Source organism: Neovison vison, chromosome 5 (genome assembly GCF_020171115.1).
Source record: "Neovison vison isolate M4711 chromosome 5, ASM_NN_V1, whole genome shotgun sequence".
Lineage (NCBI taxonomy): Eukaryota > Metazoa > Chordata > Mammalia > Carnivora > Mustelidae > Neogale > Neogale vison.
In genome coordinates this window covers 115755529-115775700 of record NC_058095.1, presented here as the reverse complement: position 1 = coordinate 115775700, position 20172 = coordinate 115755529, and the positions used below count along the sequence as shown (strand labels likewise).

The 20172-nt window shown below is 36.6% G+C and overlaps 1 long non-coding RNA gene across 1 annotated transcript; it reads right to left on the bottom strand.

Moving 5' to 3' along the window:
* Nucleotides 1–7269: 7269 nt before the first annotated feature.
* On the bottom strand, nt 7270–16272 carry LOC122907864. Its single transcript, XR_006384772.1, has 4 exons — nt 16214–16272; nt 15644–15722; nt 15101–15217; nt 7270–7352 (listed from the first exon to the last, which is right to left on the bottom strand). It is a non-coding gene; the product is annotated as an uncharacterized LOC122907864 (long non-coding RNA).
* Between the last annotated feature and the right edge of the window lie 3900 nt (nt 16273–20172).

The window sequence follows — 20172 nt, the reverse complement described above, 5'->3', positions numbered from 1 at the left end:
CTGAAATGAAGAATCACTTTGGAAATGCAAATGAAATAAAAAGCGAGTACGACAAAACACACACACACCCCACGCACTCACAATTACTCCCTTAAGACTGTCAAACAAGGATATTATGCATGCTACCTAAAGCAATGACTATGTCTCCACCATGAAGGAAATCTTTTAACCTGTCTAAACAAGAGAAACTGTTTACCTAGTCATATAAATATTTGTTCTGTGTTTGTACACTATGTAATTCAATAGGAAACAGAAGCTTATTATCCATCCTTCTCTTGCAAGGGGATCTATACTTCTTCATTTTTTATTCTGATGACTGTGTCATTGACAACATCATCAATAAACACTTACCATTAAGCCAACAACATTGTAGCTGTAAGGACAAAAATTGTACTGTTATACGTCAATTGCTCAATTAAAAGTTTAAAATTGTTCAGATCCTGTGAATGTTTCTAGAACTCTGGCATTTAAACACTCCCATCCATTTCCCAAAGGATTCATAACCACTACCCTTGTGCCCAGGCACTGTGCTCGACATTAAAACAAGTTCAGTCTAGTGGTAAAGATGGAGAGTAAACAATATGAAATCTCAAATCTGTAATTATGTATGCCAGGGGAAGATCTCACTGACTTTGGAGAATGAAACAATCGTCTTCCAAATGTAAAAACCTCATAATGTGGTTAAAAAAAAAAAAAAAAAGCAGGATTCCCTAAGTAGAAAATATTCCGTTGGTAAAGGAGAACAGGAAAGAAAAGCAAAGCATACTGTAAGATCTTGGAGGGTAACTAACAAAGATTAAGTGGTGAGAATAATTATTTTATGAATTTCTTTGGGTCTTTGGTTCTGAAGCCTTCCTTTAAAAATGTACTAATGTATTGTTTTCTTGATGCAGCATTGGATATAGCCTACAGCAGAAGTGTTTTGACCTCCTGGATGGATGAACACTTTACAGAAACTGTTGTACTCTTCACACAGGCAAGGAAAACATGAGTAATCTTTGAAACCAAATGTATTTCTCCCATTTCACATTTGACAAAAAGCTTTAGAAAAATAATAAACAAGTTATTAGAACCCTTATTGCGTTAATCTTCAATGGTGATGGATTAGTTACAAAGTGTCCCAGAATGGCACCTTTTGGCATATTTATTTTTAATCAAAGACCATTCCTGGGACACCAATAGCCCATTGTTCCAGAGTATTGGGTCTGAGGATTTTCCAAGCAGAGGGAGAAGGACATGTGGCTCCAGGATGGATGATCTTCTCTGTTACCTACTCTTTCTGTACAAGCCCTCATTTTATAGGGGTGTGTTACTGATTATTAGAAAGAAAGGGATATCAAAAAACAACAAATCAGGTTTAGAGAAATCTTGCAAATACTTATCATCATTGACCATGGCTTATCCAGGTGCCCACAAAAGGCAACTGAATGAATGATGTCTATTCACTAATGCTTCCTTTGTCCCATTATTTAATTTGGAAAGGAGGGAAGAGGGTTTTTTTTTGTTTTGTTTTTGTTTTGTTTTTAATTTCCTAAGGTATTAATAGCATTAGACTGTGGCCAAAGAATAAGAAACTCAGCTTTCAAGCAGAGGTCAGCTTTTGGTCTACAACTGGATCTCTTTCAGATTCAGACATGAAATAAAAGAGGGTTTTTCAGTCCTTCTAGTCACAGAGATGGGACAGCTTGAGTAATGTGGGGTAAGGGGTGTGGTGGAGAAGAGAGGTGTGGTGAAATAGACGGCTGTAACTATGTAGATAGTTTGAATTTTGTAATATTATTTCTTTCTACGTGAGGGAGCCAGAAGCACTGAGGAGGTCAGTCTTTAAAACCAGTTTATAGAATCTCCATATCCTAATCGTATGGTCAAGAGCCATCGCTTGTGATGAAAACAATACCTGAGACCTTAGGACACAGCGAAGTGCAGAACTAACCTGTATGTGAGAGAACATCATCCCCAGACAGCCTTCCTTCCCTTTCCTCCACACCATTTTCTCTCAAAATCATCGATCTCTCAACCTCCTTCCTCTCTTCTCCTACCACTTTGGTCAGCAGCTGCCAACACTCTTCAGATTCTGACTATAAATCACATTCTGAAGCCCCTGCTGCCCGGCCCTGTTGCTGCCATCACGTTTGTGTTTGCAACGACAGCACCAACATCTCTTTAGCTTCAAGTGCCTTTGTGCCCCTCTTCCTCCACATGCACGATGTGGCTACAGCCTTCCCCTCAACTGTGGTCTCACTACAACTTTGGTGAAGATCAACAGAACTGCCAACACCACAGAAAAACAATTCCTCAAAACTTTTCTGTACCTAGGTCTCACACAGGCACAAAATTCAAATTTTAAAACTAGAGAAATTCTGGGGTGCCTGGGTGGCTCAGTGGGTTAAGCCTCTGCCTTTGGCTCCAGTCATGATCTCAGGGTCTTGGGATCAAGCCCTGCATTGGGCTCTCTGCTCAGCAGGGAGCCTGCTTCCCCGGACCCCTGCCTGTCTCTCTGCCTACCTGTGATCTCTCTGTCAAATAAATAAAATCTTTAAAAACAAACAAACAAACAAAAAACTAGAGAAATTCTTTAAGAAGTATTTGATGGAAGAGAAACCTTTAACTGAATAACTGGAAGTCTATCCTAATTCACAAAATTGATTATCTTTAATTTCCTTTTCCTATTCACCTGTAACAAAAGAATGTAGTTACCATGATCCTTCTTAAAAATCCAAAAATCTCCAATTTCCTAGACCTAAAAAAACACAATTATTTGCTAACTACCTACTTTTCAGAAAATAGGGTGCTTAGCATGGTGGCAAGTAACTAAGTCGAGGCATCCAAAAATCTTAGAAGCAAGAGACAAATGCATTTAAAACACCATAAACGCAAATGTCGTGAAGAGATTAATTCCTTTCATCTACAGATTGTGTCTTCACATAGCAGTCAACCTCCTCATTAGAACTCTTCACTTAGACTTGTTTTAAATGCCACCAGTATACACAACACAGGAAACCCACTTTGCCTGAAGGTAGTTTCAAAATCCTTCCCCAAATTGTTTTTAAGAGATATAAATAGTGTAGACAGGCTTTAGATATTCAGTAATCCTGATAACATTTAAAAATTTCCATTATTCCGACAACTTTGCCCTCTGAATAATAATCAGGACCTTTCTTTTGAATACTATCATAGTAGTATCTGCTATGCATTTGCCTATGTGCCTTATTACCACCAGGGGATCAATAGACCAGTTTTGAACTTCTGTTTTTACCATTTTTCTAGACAATTCCAAAGCTTTGAATACTTTCTTCCACTAAATTTCATAGATTATATAACTAGTGAAAATCTCACACTAAGCTTCTCATGTCTTTACTCCTTTGGTTGCAAACCACATTCTATTATTCTATAAAAATTTTTTTATAAATGAATAAACCTACAATTTTTTCTTTAAACAATTTAGAATGAGCTCACGGAAAATAAGTTTTCAAAAAGCATCCATTTCTATTCATTAGCCATCAAATTTAACTGATCTGGTATTTCAAATTTTTCTCCAAAAGGTGAATGGGAAAAAAATAATTATAATTTACAATTTTCATCACCTGAGGTCTGCAGTTTCTGTGATACACTTAGAAATCACTGATTAATTATGTCAATGCTTTTATGAAATGAATATTATCTCTATAGTTATAGGATTTAAAATTGAGTCTTTTTTTTTTTTTAAATAAACCTGAGCATTTGTAATCTACTTTAAGTAGGATTCAAATCACTGTCAGGGGAAATGTTTTAATGTGTGAATTTGGTGATACAAAACAATTTGTCAGTGTATGGTTTAGATTAATTTTGGTTTCTTAAATTACCTTAGGACATAATGAAAAATCTTATGTTTTAGGACCAACAGTTAGTGAAAAATGTTTCAATGCCAAAGCCCAACAATATTATCATTTAAAAGACCATGAGGCTGATTGCAGAGGTTTGCAATCCATGTGTTTATAAGGCTGCCAGCCTAAAATATTGATAGAACTCTTTTAAAATTTAGCATATTTAGCATAAAATTTGGCATTAAACTTTTATGTGAGAATTTGTACTAAAAAACCCATGACTTCTCATTAAATCCCAAGGAAGCATAAGTGAATAAAATTAGCTAATCATTATCATCATTCTCTCATCTCTCTAGTATACCAGTGCACATGCTGTCCCTTCCACTTGAATTTTATATTTACTAAGAGTGAATTATCTCTGTTTTGAGACGTACTCATGGAAGTTTTAATTATGTAATTTAATAAAATATAAACTGATGAAATATGAGCACAAACCAGAAATATTTTGTTTTACTATAACTATTATAAATGTTTTGGAAATTTTCCAAAAAGAGGAGTTATTTTTTTAAAAAAAATGTTTTCAAATTAGGTGTAGTTGAAGCCATTACAAGAGACTAATAATTATAAAAGTACAGAAAGATCTACTGTTGGATTGCATCACGAGTATTTCTAAGTTCCCATTGTACCAAAAACAGAATGAAACTGAACTCAAAAATCGTTTCTTTCTTCCATATGAACATGGTTTTTTACAAAAAAAGCAAACACAACATGGTGTCCTTTCACTCAGATAGGATACATTATGTTCACTCCTATGTTGTAAGTTAAAATCATTTGTGGATCATTTTTAAGGACTCTACATTTTATCTGATGTTCTTGAGTAGTTAACTAAAGATGCATCAAGAAAGGATTTGATAAAAACATTTCTACTGTAGTATCTTAAATCCTGAGGAAAATCAACCATGGAGAGTTTTCCTCCAGTTTTTAGGGTTCTGAAAATATGGATTTATACCCTTAAATAATGATGTTCATCCTATTCTTTCAGATAATAAAGAAGGAGTAATCAAGACCCACTGTCAAAACTCAATTTGGATAACTTACTAAAAATGCCTTTTTTCCCACATTTGCTTCTACTTCTAAGTAATTCCAAACCCTAAGAGATGCCAAGAACCCTTTTCTCCTCTGTTCGAATGCCTCATTTATATTTGTACTCTTGACCATACTTATAGACATCACTCTCCTTTACTCTAAAATATAGAACCTGACGGGGCTCTGAACATGCTACACTAAAATACTGCACCTTGGTATACTGCATATCTTAAGCTGAAGGAGTTTTGGAAAATAGCAAATGCAGGAAGGTTACTCTGGGCTCTCCCCACTTCCCCTAATGCAGGTCACAAGACCCTAAGAGATGCCCTCTCTATACCCAGAGGAAAAGAGCATTCTTATCTCTATGAGTGATGTAGGAAAGACATTAGGGTTTGAAGCCGATGGCCAAGAAAGAATTCTTGAGACATCTTTGGTGTAAAAAGGTGATTTTATTAAAGCAGGGGGACAGGACCCATGGGCAGAAAGAGCTGCATCGGGGTCACAAAGAGTGACTCATATATTATATACCTTCAAGTTGGGAGGAGGTTAGGGATAGAGTAAGTTGCTATAGGAATTTTGGAAGCAAGGTTTCCAGAAACTTGAGGGGGCTGGCTGTTGTTGGGAAAAGGTCATTTACATCTGAAGGGTCTCATGACTAAGGTTTTTCTTACCCTGGTCTTGAGACTCTTCAGATGTATATCAGTAAGCCATAAGCTTGGGAGAGGATTGTTAACATGTATCTTGGTGGGTTTAGAGACAAAGTTTCCAAAAGAATTTTTATATGCTAAAGTAGGCTTATGGGATTCTGGAAGTGGGGGCCCGGATGGGGCAGATCAGGATAGGATTCCTTTTTGCCCTTAGCAAAGTGTCAACATCCAGGCAGATGAATCCCTAGAGGAATGTCACTCTGCTCTTTCAAGGACTTGTCAGTGGGCTATAGGTCATAAGGAAATTTAGTAATTTTTCTTTTGCCTTTGTTTCCCATATCAAGGGGGACAAGAATTCGCAAAAATAAGCCTTGCTCCTTTCCCCCAGTCTCCTGCACTTCATACTCTGCCCGATATTTCCCCACGACGGTCTAATTCCTCATCAAACCTAGTTTAAAAATAGCCAGGTTCAACTGTTTCTTCAGGTCTTCATTTCCTTTTGAAGGTTCCCATGCCACGTAAAATTTATCTTAAATCAATGTGTCAGCTTTTCTCCTATTAATCTTTGTCAGTTCAATTTTCAGACTGAGCCAGGAACCCTAAGAGAATGAAGAAAAACTGAAAAACTTTTCCTCCCTTGCAAAGCCAAAAGAAGAGCTTGGCTAGTTATGCTCAAGTGTATATTGAGAGAAAGCCCATTACAGAAAAACGACGATTTGCTTCAATTCTTTCCTCTCCCTCTTATCTGCATGACCCTTGAGAAAACACTTTGGGACCTCAGTTATTTTATTTGAAATATTAGGTAGTAAAACTAGAATTAAGATACAATGTACCAGACACTATTTTCCATTTATTTTCTCATTTAATTCTTACAATAGTCATATAAGGTAAATGTTAATACCCCCATTCTACATATAAACAAACAGAACTGTATGAGTCAGTAGGTGGCAGAGATGAGGGGGAAAAGCTAGGTGTGTCTGAACCTTAAGGTCAACAAGGTAATTTGAAACTCCTTAAAATGAAGTCAATTTTTTTTTCCCCTATATGAACCAGGCTTGTTGACTGCATGATTCAACTGGTTTTAGTGTTTAACTCTTTACCTACTTTGTCAAGCCCCAGCAAAAATAAGCCTAGAAGAGGACAGAAGAGAAAGACAGCTTACCCATTTTGTAACATTTATAAACTGAGTTTCAGGTTGGCCACTTCACCTCTGTGAGCCTTCTGACACATGTTTAATATATATGTTTATTTATACCACCCTGAAAGGAAACAAAAGGTCTCTGGGTCAGGAACAACCTATTATTCACTGCAATAAGCACATTGATTCCTTATGCACCATTTTTCCCCTTCAGGGCAATGAAAAAGGAACCAGAAATATCCTATGCAAACTATACGTTACTTTTTTTCCTCCCACCGCAGGAATGAACCCCAAAATTATGAATCTAGGAGTTTATGTAGACTACATGCTTCCTCTCAGATGCCCTCCCCACCAACCCAGAGGAGAAGGAGAGAGACTTCATCTTCATTAAGGAAACAAATTCTCACTGAGAAGAGAAGAAGGTGAACATTTGGCTCTGGGGGGGCTACAGGTTTTATTATCCTTTGAATGAGAGCAGATGGCTCCAGGATAAAAGAGAAAGCCACTCTAGCTCTAATGCCCTTGAAATATGATGAATGAATGTATCTAGAAAAAAGTTATTTTAGTTATATATTATTCTCTATACTTACAGCATAGTGTTTATTTTACCAAGATTGTCCCGGTCATATAGTAGTATGAAAGCATCCGTAAGTCTTGTCAGCATTTGAGTATCTTTGCCTGCAAAATAAAGGATTTGCTATACAAGGTCTCCAAATTCCATCCATTTAAGATGTTTTAATAGACGTGATAGCTCCACTTAGGAACATGCAATGGCTAAAAACAAAGTTAAGACCCCTACAGGCAAAATGGCAAACTGAAGAAATCGCTGAGCTAGAGGTCCTACCTCTCATCTGTGGCAAGTCATGTAAACTTCCAGCCTCCACGTTCTTAAGTGGCTCAATGAATAGGTTGGACAAAGATAAATAATACTCCTTTCAACTGTAAGGCTATGAAAGTACTCCTGAGTTAAAATAAGTGAATATGTGTGTTTTAAAATTTCATTCCTATAATTTCATTTCCATTCTCAAATTTGCATCAGTGACACTACCGGCCAGAGTCTATAGTTACAATGTAAAGTAAATATTTCAGTCATTCATATAATTGAGGTCATGAATCTACTTTTCATCAATCATAGCTCAACACTCATGCTGGTGTTGATTTTCTTTACTTTTCCAAAGGAGGCTGGGAAAGAGGAGGATATTTTGAACTCCAACTTTAGCAGGCAACAGAAAGAATCATCCAGAGATCTTGCTTTTTGCACCAGTCTCTAATTCAGTACACCGGGAGGAGTCTCAATCACTTGCCTGTTGAAGGCCCCATGTGACATTAATACTGCTGGTCAAGGGTCCACACTTGTAGAACCACTGACTTACAGATCTCTAACAATGTTTCTAAAACCTTAATTAATAGAAATCCCTTGGGGATCCTGAAAAAAATGCACTCTGATTCAGTAGGTCTGGGGTGGAGCCTGCCATTCTGGGTTTCTAACAAGCTCCCAGGTGATGCTGTTTTCCTGAGCAACAGCCCACAGGACACTCCCTGAGTACAAAGGGTCCCTATCAGCATCACCTGGAAGCTGTTAGGCTCACAAAATTGAAACTCGAACATACTGACTGCATACTATGTCTCACACCCTGTAAAAATGGCTAGTGCCCCCAAATTAATTGGGGCCTGCCTATGAACTCAGTAAAGTTTAGGGAGGAAATCAGAAATTTAAACACATTTAAGCTCAAGATAAAAGCATAATAAAAAGCACTACAGAAAGAAAAATCATGACTCACTTAGCTTTGACCAAAGGGTATGAGGTTTGAAAACCTCAGCACAGGGGGACAAGTCTTTCCTGGAAAAAAAATGTAAATACTGTGTATTTTACTGGAAAGGCCAAGAAAAATTAAGCTTAAGACACAACGTGAACATTTTGAACGTCTTTGGATTAACACACATACTAGAATAGGCAAGAAAAAAGAAAAAAAAAAAGCCCTACTTTAAATACTTAGACCAAGAAACAACCGTTTTCACTTTAAAAAGATCTAAACTTAGCTAACCAAATAAGCAGACATGTTAAGCCTCCCTTTAAAAATAAAATAAACAGGGGCGCCTGGGTGGCTCAGTGGTCAAAGCTTCTGCCTTCCACTCACGTCCTGGGATCAAGCCCCGCATGGGGCTCTCTCTGCTCAGCGGGAGCCTGCTTCCCCCCTCTTTCTCTGCCTGCCTCTTTGCCTACCTGTGATCTCTGTCAAATAAGTAAAATCTTTAAAAAATAAAATAAACAAATAAAATGAACCCACAGGATTCCAAATAAAGTAAATAATGCTCCACAAAATTACTCAGATGCCCAAAGATTCAGGTAATGCAAATGCCAAGTAGGCTAAAGCAAACAAAGACTCCATGGGTCCCAGAAGGAAAACGCACCAGTGGGAGGTACCCGGACCAAATTTAAAGTGCTACCGGGACTCTGATTAGCCAGGAATCTCTACCTCCAAACATTCCCTGTCCTCAGAGGGCAGTTTCATTCTGAGGAGCTGTAGACAACTGAGTCCCATTAAATTGGAAGCCTACAAGGAAGTATTTTCTTCTGATCTAATGGGAAGTGTGGACTCCCTAACTTCTCAGCTAACAGTGTTTTTTGGTTTTTTGGTTTCTGGTTTTCATTTGGGGGGGGGGCGGGCAATAGAAAATTAAGACAAAATGACAACAAAGCTGTCCTTTCTAAACAGAGAAATAACTTATAAATTAAAACTTAAAACAGTCATGTAAACAATTAGATATAATTGAGTCAGCACTTGAAAAAAAAAAGAAAATGGTTTCTGGTAGAGTGTCAAGTCACTGTCGCCATGAAGTGAAGAGAATAAACATACCACATGATGTATGGGGGATTTTTGTGTGTGTGTGTGTGTGTTTTTTTTTTTTTTAAAGCTGTGCTATTAGGAGGAGGACATGAAGATAGGACAGAACTCGGACGAGAAAAGAGAATTGGCCTTTTCTCTCAGGGCAGGTGAGAAAGGACGGGAGCTGAGGCTAAGGCACTGCCGAATACAGATGAAAATCCTCCTGTTCTCATTGCTCTCAGGGTAACCTCAACGGCCGACCTCGTTGTAGAAAGTCAAGAGACATCAACTAGAAAAGAATCACCACAACACAGCAAACAAATGACTGTGTGGAGAGTTCAGGCTCAAGGGTCTTCCAGCTGCGTGCAGGAAGAGGGTTGAAACAACATTCAAGAGAGGGATTCCCACAAGGGGGAAGCATACCCACCCTCCACTAAGGAGCCACAACTGCCCAAAACTAGTTTGGATTTTTGTTTGTTTGTTTGAGGGGTGGTGCTTGTTGTTGTTGTTAACAGATTAATCAGGGGAATTGGCACTATCAATTCCTGTGACTTAAAAACTGACTGTAAAAATAACGTTAAATGGGCTCATTCTTTGCCAAGTTTGGATTATGCTCAGTGTTTTTTTTGTTTGTTTGTTTTTAAAGATTTATTTATTTGACAGACAGAGATCACAAGTAGGCAGAGAGGCAGTCAGAGAGAGGAAGAAGCAGGGTCGCTGCTGAGCAGAGAGCCCGATGCGGGACTTGATCCCAGGGCCCTGGGATCATGACCGGAGCTGAAGGCAGCGGCTTAACCCACTGAGCCACCCAGGCACCTGGGATTATGCTCAGTGTTTACTGAATACCTACTACACATTAAAAGTTATAAATACAGAACCTCGGGGTAAACTTCATGGTAAAGCTGAGCGGTTTGGAGTTTAGATTACATTGCACCCAATGGAACCCTATCCTACCCAGAAAGCTCTACAACAAAATCTGGCCAGCACATGCCCTCTGTCCTTGCATCACAGAACACCTGGGTTGTGGGGAGGCACGGCTCACCTCTTGCTTTCTCCATTTTAATGCATGCAAAAACTGAGGGAGATTCTATACACCCAGGACTCCAGGTACTGTCCCTTAATGGAATAATTAAAAATCTGCACAATGCATGGCCCTGACTTGTGGACAAACTAAATGGAGGGGGAGAAAGAATAGGAAACAAGGTTTTGTTTTGTTTAAATGAAGCAAAAAATAAAATAAAATAAAATAAAATAAAAAAATAAGGCATTACATCGCTTTGCTTTGTTTTGCTTTGTTTTGAAATACCTGTTTCGAGAGTTTAACACATAACAGTTAAAGCCTAGGCAATAAAATACAGAAAAGAAAATGATTGTAAACATTTTCTGAGAACTGCTCTTTATAGATTTTAATGTGATGTTACCCTCTATTTAAACATATGCTTGTAAGTTCACTGACTCAGAGTATATTGGATGTGTCAGAAGGTAGAGTTTTAATAACTAGGAAAAAAATCTCAGATAAACTCGACTCTTAGACATGAACAAAAATGTCATTCTCTTTGCAGCTAGATTTTAATACATCCTTCAAGGTGTAAGGAGTGTGGGAAATCAATAGCAAATCCCTGGGCCCTTCTGCTGAGATATTCAAAATGTTAACTCTAATGGGAGTGATACCAGAGAAAAAAGGCAGATATAACCTAGGGTTGAGCAGTTCACTCAAGAGCTAGAAAGAATTATTGTGCAAAATCTAAACACATCTTGTGTCTTAAGAAACAGCACAAAAGCTTGTATTTGTCATCATAATTTCAACAAACAATGTAGCCATTATTCAGAACCGGAAGCACTGATACAAAGGTAGATAATTTTGGAGAAATTATTTTCTCTTGTTTAGTAATTATCATTAATGAAAGAAAGATTTCTTAAATACTAATAAATCAGGGCTGAATTGACTGACCATGCATCCAAATTGCTGCATTATTCACACTGGAATTACTCCAAAGATTAGCTGCAAATTGCCCTCTAAATTGAATTTATGGTTTCATTTTTCATAACTACTGTGTTGTGACAGATGAGAGAAATCTGAGAGGAAAATGACAGCGATGGACCCAATTTCTTAGTGCTCTATCTTCAAGATAGAGCCAAACTATCTCCATAATTTATTTTGGCAAGCATAAAACCCTGAGAGGCTAACATCCAGGAGATTCCACTCCATATTCCTTTCAGGAAAAGGAAAAGGTCAACACTGTTTTTGTCAAGTGGAGGGTAATCAAATGGACATCCATAGAGGAGAAAGGAAGTTCACATATGTGACACAGTTATGTTGTGTGTCACATTCTTCGATTTAATCCCTACAACAGTACCATAGGTTAGGTCCTTGTATCTTCATTTTAGAGAAAAGGAAAAAAGTGAAGTGCTGAGAGACTGGAAATCTGCCCACATCTGGACTTTGGAGAGGACTCTCTAATGGCAAAATCCATGGCAGATCTCCCGCTACGCCACCGCCCTGGAAGGGCTACCACTTTAAAACCATTACCAAGGCAGACACATTAAATTTATGTCTGGCAAATCATTCTGAGGTTCCTTTTCCCGCCAAAGAAAATAAAAATGACCACAGTACAAGTTAGACTTGGAGGGGGGTGCAGGAAGGCACACGAAATGATTCTACAGACTGGGCAGCATGAACACATCGAAATCTTTAGCACGACTGTTGTTAGACTATTATTGAAAAGCTGAGACAAAATAAGAGCACCAGATCAGAGGGACAGTACAGGCCTCCCTCTTTATATGAGGTGTATAACTTGTTGCAGTACAGAAAGGGGAAAACAATTTTGTTAGCCTTTGAATTGGGTTCATATCATCCAGGACTCCCCGGTTAAAAATGATTGAAAACAAATATTGGATTGGAGTTCGCGACAAATGCAGTTGACGCCTTCAGGTTTATGAGACACTGGTATGTGAACATACGCTGTGTTTGTAAGACAAATGATTAGGCAGCCTCCTACAGCTTTCTGTTTCTAAAGGGTTAGGACGAGTCACCATCTTTCTTCTCTAATGGTCTCTGGTATCCTTTCTTTTATCAAGCTACCTCTCACGGTGATGCACGGATACCCAGACATTAATGGCATTTCTAAAATGCGTGGAGGCCAGAAAAGTAATTTTCACTTACAAATAAATGTTTTCACTTTTGTTTCTTGGTTTTTTTGTTTTGTTTTGTTTTTGTTTTTTAAATGTAGGTTGCTGAGAGGGGATTGAAATGTTTCTTTAAGAAGACAGAAGGAAAACCTTTACCAGTTAGAGGGGAAATGGCAAAGCTCTGGGTTTCTAGATAAATCTTTGTGTCCTTTACCCCTCTAATGTATTTACCTTATCACTGATTTTATGATGTATCTTTTTGTAATGCATATGATTTAATTTTTTCTCCTTTGAAGATAATTTTTAATAATTTAACTTATGCTATATAATTTAACTTATATAAGTTTTCAAATAAATATACATCCACTGGTAACAATGCTGCCTTTATCCCACCAAACTGGACCATTTGGGTTTTCTCTTGGATCATTTTAAAGGAAACTAAAGTGTTGACAGTTGAATTCAAATTTAAATGCTATTCTTAGCTGACAACAGATTTGAAAACAAACTTTACTCAACCATTCCACACACATGGACAATATAATACTAACTCTGGATGTCCAGAATAACTAAATTCTTTTTATTTTGGATTTTACCACTACGTAGAAAACACAAGCCAAAATCCATGGTACACAAGATACTTTAAAAGTTCAGCTAACCGTGTGACCTCTGGTAAGTTCCTCAACATCTCTGAGCTTCTTCATTAAGGATGTGGTTAAAATTGCCCACTCACAGTGATGTTGGGAGGATGAAAGAACCATGTTTCTGGATCTTATTTAGAAGGCCTGTCCTCAAGACTGCATCATTTATGAGAAGAAGGGGTTCAACATCACTGTTGGATAAAGAGGAAAGGATACAATGATGAAAGAGGAAAGCAATACTAAGCCCAAGTCAATGGCCTGGATTTTGGTTTTCAGGAAGATTTTCCATGTACAGTATGCAAACATATATGATCAAAGAAATCCAGGGGGAATATCCACAGCTTGAAAACAATGGTTACCTTGGGAACCAGGTTAGATGGACTTTCATTTCCTGTTACCTATTTCTGGAAGGTTTGAAGTTGTTTACAATAAGCATATATTACTTTTGTGAAAAGAAATTCTAATAAATTAAAAAAAATAAAGTAAAATAAAATAAAAAAGAAATTCTAATAAATATTAAAAATGTAGATTATTGTAGTGCTCAGTTAATGAGTTTCTTTTCTCATCTTCCAGAGTCACTGGCTATAAAAAAAATAAATACAACTAATATTTATTGACTGCCTACTAGTTCTGAGCTCTTCTGGGTGCTGCTGATTCAAAGTGAAAAGAAATAGACAAGTCTCTGTCTTTCCTATGTGACAAGGCATAGGGAAAGTTAATAGAACTTTCAAAATTCCCTACAAGGAAATTTTTCAAAAGCTTTCTCTCAATCTGATTCTCTGTCAGTTAAGTTCATACCACAGTGAGTCTCCCCATCTGAAAATTGGCTACTATTCTCTGAAAAATAATGTTAGAAAAATACTTCAGGTATTCGGCTCAGGTCATGATCCCGGAGTCCTGGGATCGAGTCCCGCATCGGGCTCCCAGCTCCGTGGGGAGTCTGCTTCTCCCTCTGACCTTCTCCTCGCTCATGCTCTCTCTCACTGTCTCTCTATGTCAAATAAATAAATAAAATCTTTAAAAAAATAAAAAAAAAAAAAACAAAGTATAAATTGTGATACTATGATATCCTTTTTTGAGTAAAACATGCATAAGCATATATTTGCTTGAACTATGTATATAATTCCTATTTTTATAGGTCAAAATGGCCAAAGAGCAATTTTCATGTTTGCTCTCAAGATAGTTTCAAGACAATATTGCATCCATGTTTCAAGGAAGATGCCCACAAAATAAACACATTTCTCATTTTACAAACCTGGCCCTGAGTGCAGCTAAGAATTCTCAGAATAATTTTCTAGACAATTTTTGATATCTGCATGAATGGATGGGAGCAGCAACACATACGAGCCGAACTGAATGAAAGTCCAAAAATTATTCACATACGGCTTTCAAATATTCCCCAGAAAGCACAAGGATATATGCCTTAATGAATGATATCAGCAAAGGTCTCAACCACCCGTTCTGATCCACCATATCAATAACTCAAAAGCAGGGTGTGCAGAACAGAGAATTCTCATCTCCTCCAGAAAAGGCTTCCGTGATTTTGTTGTGCCAGCGATTTGAGCAGGGCAAACTCGAGCAGAGCAAGTCTCTTTCCCAGAACAAAGAAAACCTTCCTTGGCCTATACGGAAGCATTGTCCATCTATCATCTATACCTTAATTGACAGAAGCTGAGAGCTAAGTCATGACAACAAGGCCGACGTAAAAAAACTCCTGAAGTGTTTCCTGGCACTCTTAGAGCAACATGAGATCAGTGTCAACACTCAAGTGGGAAAGTGCAGAGCATGACGGGATTTCTGAACTGCACAGAAGCTGGTGTTGATAACTAACCTGTTTCTGACACACCTCTTTGAGCAAGGAACGGAGAATCTGGGGCTTGGCACTGACGCGGATCCTGGGAGCTAACAGTAGGTGGGAGCACGCAGAGATGGCCTCAGGGAGAGCAACCTGGGAAGAAAAGTGGTTCAGTGGAGCAGAGAGCGCAAATGGGATTCTAAATGTAAGGTCAGGAGCAATGAACCAGGGCAGTGGGCTAGAGCCTGTGGCTTAACCTAAGGATAAATTTAATTCTCTTAACCTCCTTCTGTCTTACAGGTTATTATTACTCTGTATTTTAGTCCTGCCCCGTTTACAATCTCATAATCTGAACACGACTGACCAATGCTTAGCCTTCATGTTAAAGGTAATTGCCCACTACTGTTTCCTGCATCTCATACCTACCTTCTAAGTATAATATTCTTCTTACTCATATATATCTCGGTACTTTTTTGATAACTAAGGTCTCTGGGTCCTATACTTTTCTTTGTCTGAAAATGTTTTTATTTCATCCACTTTTTAAAGACACATGTACTATATATATATAATTATACATACGATTTAGTTGGAGTACAACATGTTGAGAAATGCACGTGAGACTGACGTGAATTTTTGTTCTGTGAATACATCCATGTAACTGTAACCAGGGAAAGGAGTAGAACATTACGATCACCCCCAGAATCTCTCCTCATGCCCCATTTCAGTTACTAGTCCCCTGTCCCTAAATAACTGTAGTCCTCAATGGGTAATTACTTCTAACACCACAGATTAGATCAGCCCGGTTTTTTTTTGGTTTTTTTTTGTTTTTTTTTACTTTATATAAGTGGAATTATGCATTTCGTCTTTTGTTTGGATTTCTTTCATTCCACACTATGATTATAATATCCACTCATGTTTTATAGAGGGTTCTTTCTGTTTTGGTGTTCATTTTAATTATCATTGACAGATATATTTCATTGCCTATTTATAACATAATTTATTTCACCATTGTGGTGTTGTGTACATTTGAGTTGTTTCCAGTCATAAGTTACCACAAATAGGGCTCATTATGAATATTCTTGCATCTTCTTTGATGCACATATGTACATAGTTCGGAGAGAAATGTACGTAGTATATTAATATGTTCACCTTATGGAGAGACTGCCAGTTTTCCAAACCAATGCTACCATTTCATACTCCCACCAGCACTGTAAGAGATTAAAAGATATTTTTCAAAGTAAGATAAAATTATTGACTCTCATAAGATATAAAAATGAACACATTAAACATTTTACTTAACATATTCAAAGAGAAAGTCAAGCTGATGTTATAATCAGGTTGAAAGCGAATCCAAAGAAAAACATTTTCTTGTAGAGTTGAAAATAGCTCAAAGATAATAAACAGAAATAGAATCAAATAACCAGAAAGAGCATGCCCTATGTAGAAGATGCAGTTTTGTAAAATAGTTTTAAGACAAAAGCTAGAATCAAATGACATACAGGAGCGTCCTCTAAATAATGCACTTTTTCATTGAAATATATTTTTCCCTCCTCTATGCAGTGTTCCAACTGATCAACAAATTCTTTAACACTCATTAGGTCATTTTTTTTTTAATTTTAACTATCTTGATGGCTGTGCATTGTGACTTGATTTGTATTTCACTAATGATTTATATCTATGAACATGTTTTCATAAGTCAATTGGTTCATTGGCAACCTTCTTTAGAAAAAGGTCTATGGAAGGAGTGTGTCCCTTTATTCTAGTGTGTTGACTCTTTTACTTGTGCTTTTGTAGGAATTCTTTACCTATTCTGGATGCAAGTCCTTTATCAGTATATGCATAAGTATTAATTTGTGGCTTGTCTTTTCACTTACTTAACTGCATCCTTCAAAAAGCAGAAGGAATTAACGTTAAAATAGTCCTTGCTCAATACAATTCTTGAATTCCAGAACTCATGTTAGGTTCTTTTTTTTTTTTTTTTTTTTTTAATGTTAGCCCTGTAAATATCTTACATTTTTTTTATGCCTCTAATTTTGCTTTTGAGATAAATAAGTTTATTATTTTTCCACAGATCTCTTTGCCTGCTTTTACGGTCTTTTTTTTTTTCCTTTGCTCAAAGGACCTTTATTTTGACTGTAAGATTATACAATCTAGATAACTGTGTCAGGGTATGGATTTACTCATATTTATTTCCGCTCAGAAATCTTTGTATTTCCTAAATCTGAGTAATCAGGTCTTTCAACAATAGTCTTCAAATTCATCTCTTGGCATCTTGTACTTCCCTCATTCCTGCTACTGCTCATTCAGGAGCTCAGGTCAGACATTTGATAAACACCGAGTTACCTCCACCATGTCTCTGAACTCTTCATATTTTCCATCTCTTCATCTTACTCTGCTGCATTCTGTGTAACTTCTACGATCTGTTTTTCAGTTTGCTAACTGACTCTTCTCACTATAATCTTGTTTAACCCATCTTTTGTGTTTTAAATTTTAAAATATTCTTTCCTTAAAAGTTCAGTATGGTCTTTTTACATAACCATTCTACACTTGTATTATTTTGGGGGATTCTTAATCTTTTTATTTTTTCAATTATGTTTTCCATTTTTTTCTCTATTTGTCATGGTAAACATGTAACATAAAATTTAAAATCTTAACCATTTGTAAGTGAATCCTATATTTGATCATGATTGACAAGGGCTCCAAAGCTACATAATGGAAAAAGAATCCTCTCTTCAACAAAAGCCATCTGGTCCTGGGCTGGTTTCTATTGTGAGGTGTTCTGATAGTGATTCAATCTCTTTAGTGGTAATAGGTCTACTCAGACTTTCTATTTCCTCATGAAGTCATCTTGGTAGATTATAGGTTTCTAGAAATTTATCCATCTCTCCTAGTTTATTCATCTTATTGGAGTTCATTTACTCATTATAGAGTGTTATGTTCCTTTTAGTTTTTGTGGCATCGATTTTAATGTTTCCTCTTTCATTTCTGATTTTTTAATTTTAAACCTTTTTTTTCTTTGTATAGTTAAGGGTATGTCAATTTCATTGCTCTCAATTATTAGTTTTATATTTTTTCTGTTTTTCCATTTTCAATTTTACTCCTGCTACTATTATTGTTTTATTATTCCCTTTCTTATGATAATTTTTTATTTAGTTTATTATTCTTTTTTAGTCCTTGAAGTATAAAGTTAAGTTGTTGATTTGAGATCTTTCTTCTTTAATGTATATATTTATCACTATAAATTTCCCTCTTAGTACTGTTTTTGCTACATCCCATAAGTTTCAGTATGTTGTGCTTTTATTTCCATTTGTAATTATATTTTTTTTAATTTTTCCTGTGATTTCTTTTTGAATCATTAGTTTTTCAAAAGCATGTTGTTGAATTTCCACATGCTGGTGAATTTTTCAGTTTTTCTTTTGCTACTGATGTCTAGTTTCATTCCATGTGTTGAAAAAGGTATTCGACCTGATTTCAGTCTTCCTAAATTTAAGACTCGTTTTGCAGGATAACATGTGATCTATTCTGAAGAATGTTCCATGTGCATTTGAGAAGAATGTATATTCTGTATATGTCTGTTAAGTCCAATTGGTCCATAGTGTTGATTCAAGTCCTCTGTTTTCTTACTAATGTTCTGTCTGATATATCCATTATTGAAAGTTAGGTGTTAAAAGCTCCTATCTATATATGACTGTCTATTTCTACCTTTAAATCTGTCAGTGTTTGCTTCACATATATGGAAGTTCTCTTGTTAGATGCTTACTAATTTATAATGGCTATATCTTAGAGAATGGATTCTTTATTATATAATCTCCTTTTTCTTTTATAAGTTATTACTTAAAATCTATCTTCTTTGATATAAGTAAATATGGTCACCCTGATGTTCTTTGGTTACCATTTGCATGGAGTATATTTTATTATCTTTTCACTTTCAGCCTATATATATACCTATATCTAAGGCAAGTCTCTTGAAGACATGATTTAGTTGGATCTTATTTTTTAATCTATTCCACCACTCTATGTCTCTATGTCTCTTGATTGGGAAATTTGATCCACTTACATTTAAAGTAACTATGCACAAGGAAGGATTTACTATTGCCATTTTGTAAATTGTTTTAAATTGGTAATTTCAATCACATGTATGAATTCTTCTACTTCTTTACATACTCCTTTACATGTCTCTGCCCCCACCTTATTCTATTGATGTCAAAATTGAATTTTTTAATAATTTGTATCCATTAATATAGTTTTATGGTTATTGTTATTTTTTGCTTTTGTTTTTTTTAATTCTATGCCTCTATTACAGGTGATTTATGCACCATTACTGTATTACAGGGTTCTGCATTTGTATTTGTCTAAGATGTATACATTTTCCTTTACCAAAGATCTTTATATTTTCATACCTAATTGCCCTTTGCTTCAATGTGGAGAACTCCTGTTAGCAATTCTTTTTTTTTTTTTTTTTAAGATTTTTATTTATTTGACAGACAGATCACAAGTAGGCAGTGAGGCAGGCAGAGAGAGAGAGGAGGAGGCGGCAGGCTCCCTGCTGAGCAGAGAGCCCAATGTAAGGCTCCATCCCAGGACCCTGGGATCATGACCCAAGCCAAAGGCAGGGGCTTTTTTAACCACTGAGCCACCCAGACGCCCCCTCCTGTTAGCAATTCTTAAAGGCAAATCTAGTCATAATAAACTCCTTCCAGTTTTGTTTATCTGATAAGACCTTTATTTCTCCTTCATTTCTGAAGGATAGTTTTATCAGATATAGTTATTCTTGGTTGACTGGTTTGGGGCTTCCACCATTTTGTCATCCTGCTGATGTCACTCTCCTATCTACAGTGATTTTTATCATACTGTTTTAAATCTTCTCTAATTATCATATAATCTGTTTTGGTGGACTATTACTCTGTTTGTTGTCTCAGCTGAGACTTCTTTGGTATGCATTTCTTCCTCATGTATTTGAAGTTCGTACTGTGGCTCACCATCCTGGATACTGTGAAACTTGAGTTGAGGCATTGTGCATGCAGAGCAGTTTTTCATATTTTAACTAGTCCCCAAAGTGATTTTTACCAGCTAAAGACCAATCTTATGATAATACCTTGAGTAGTAGA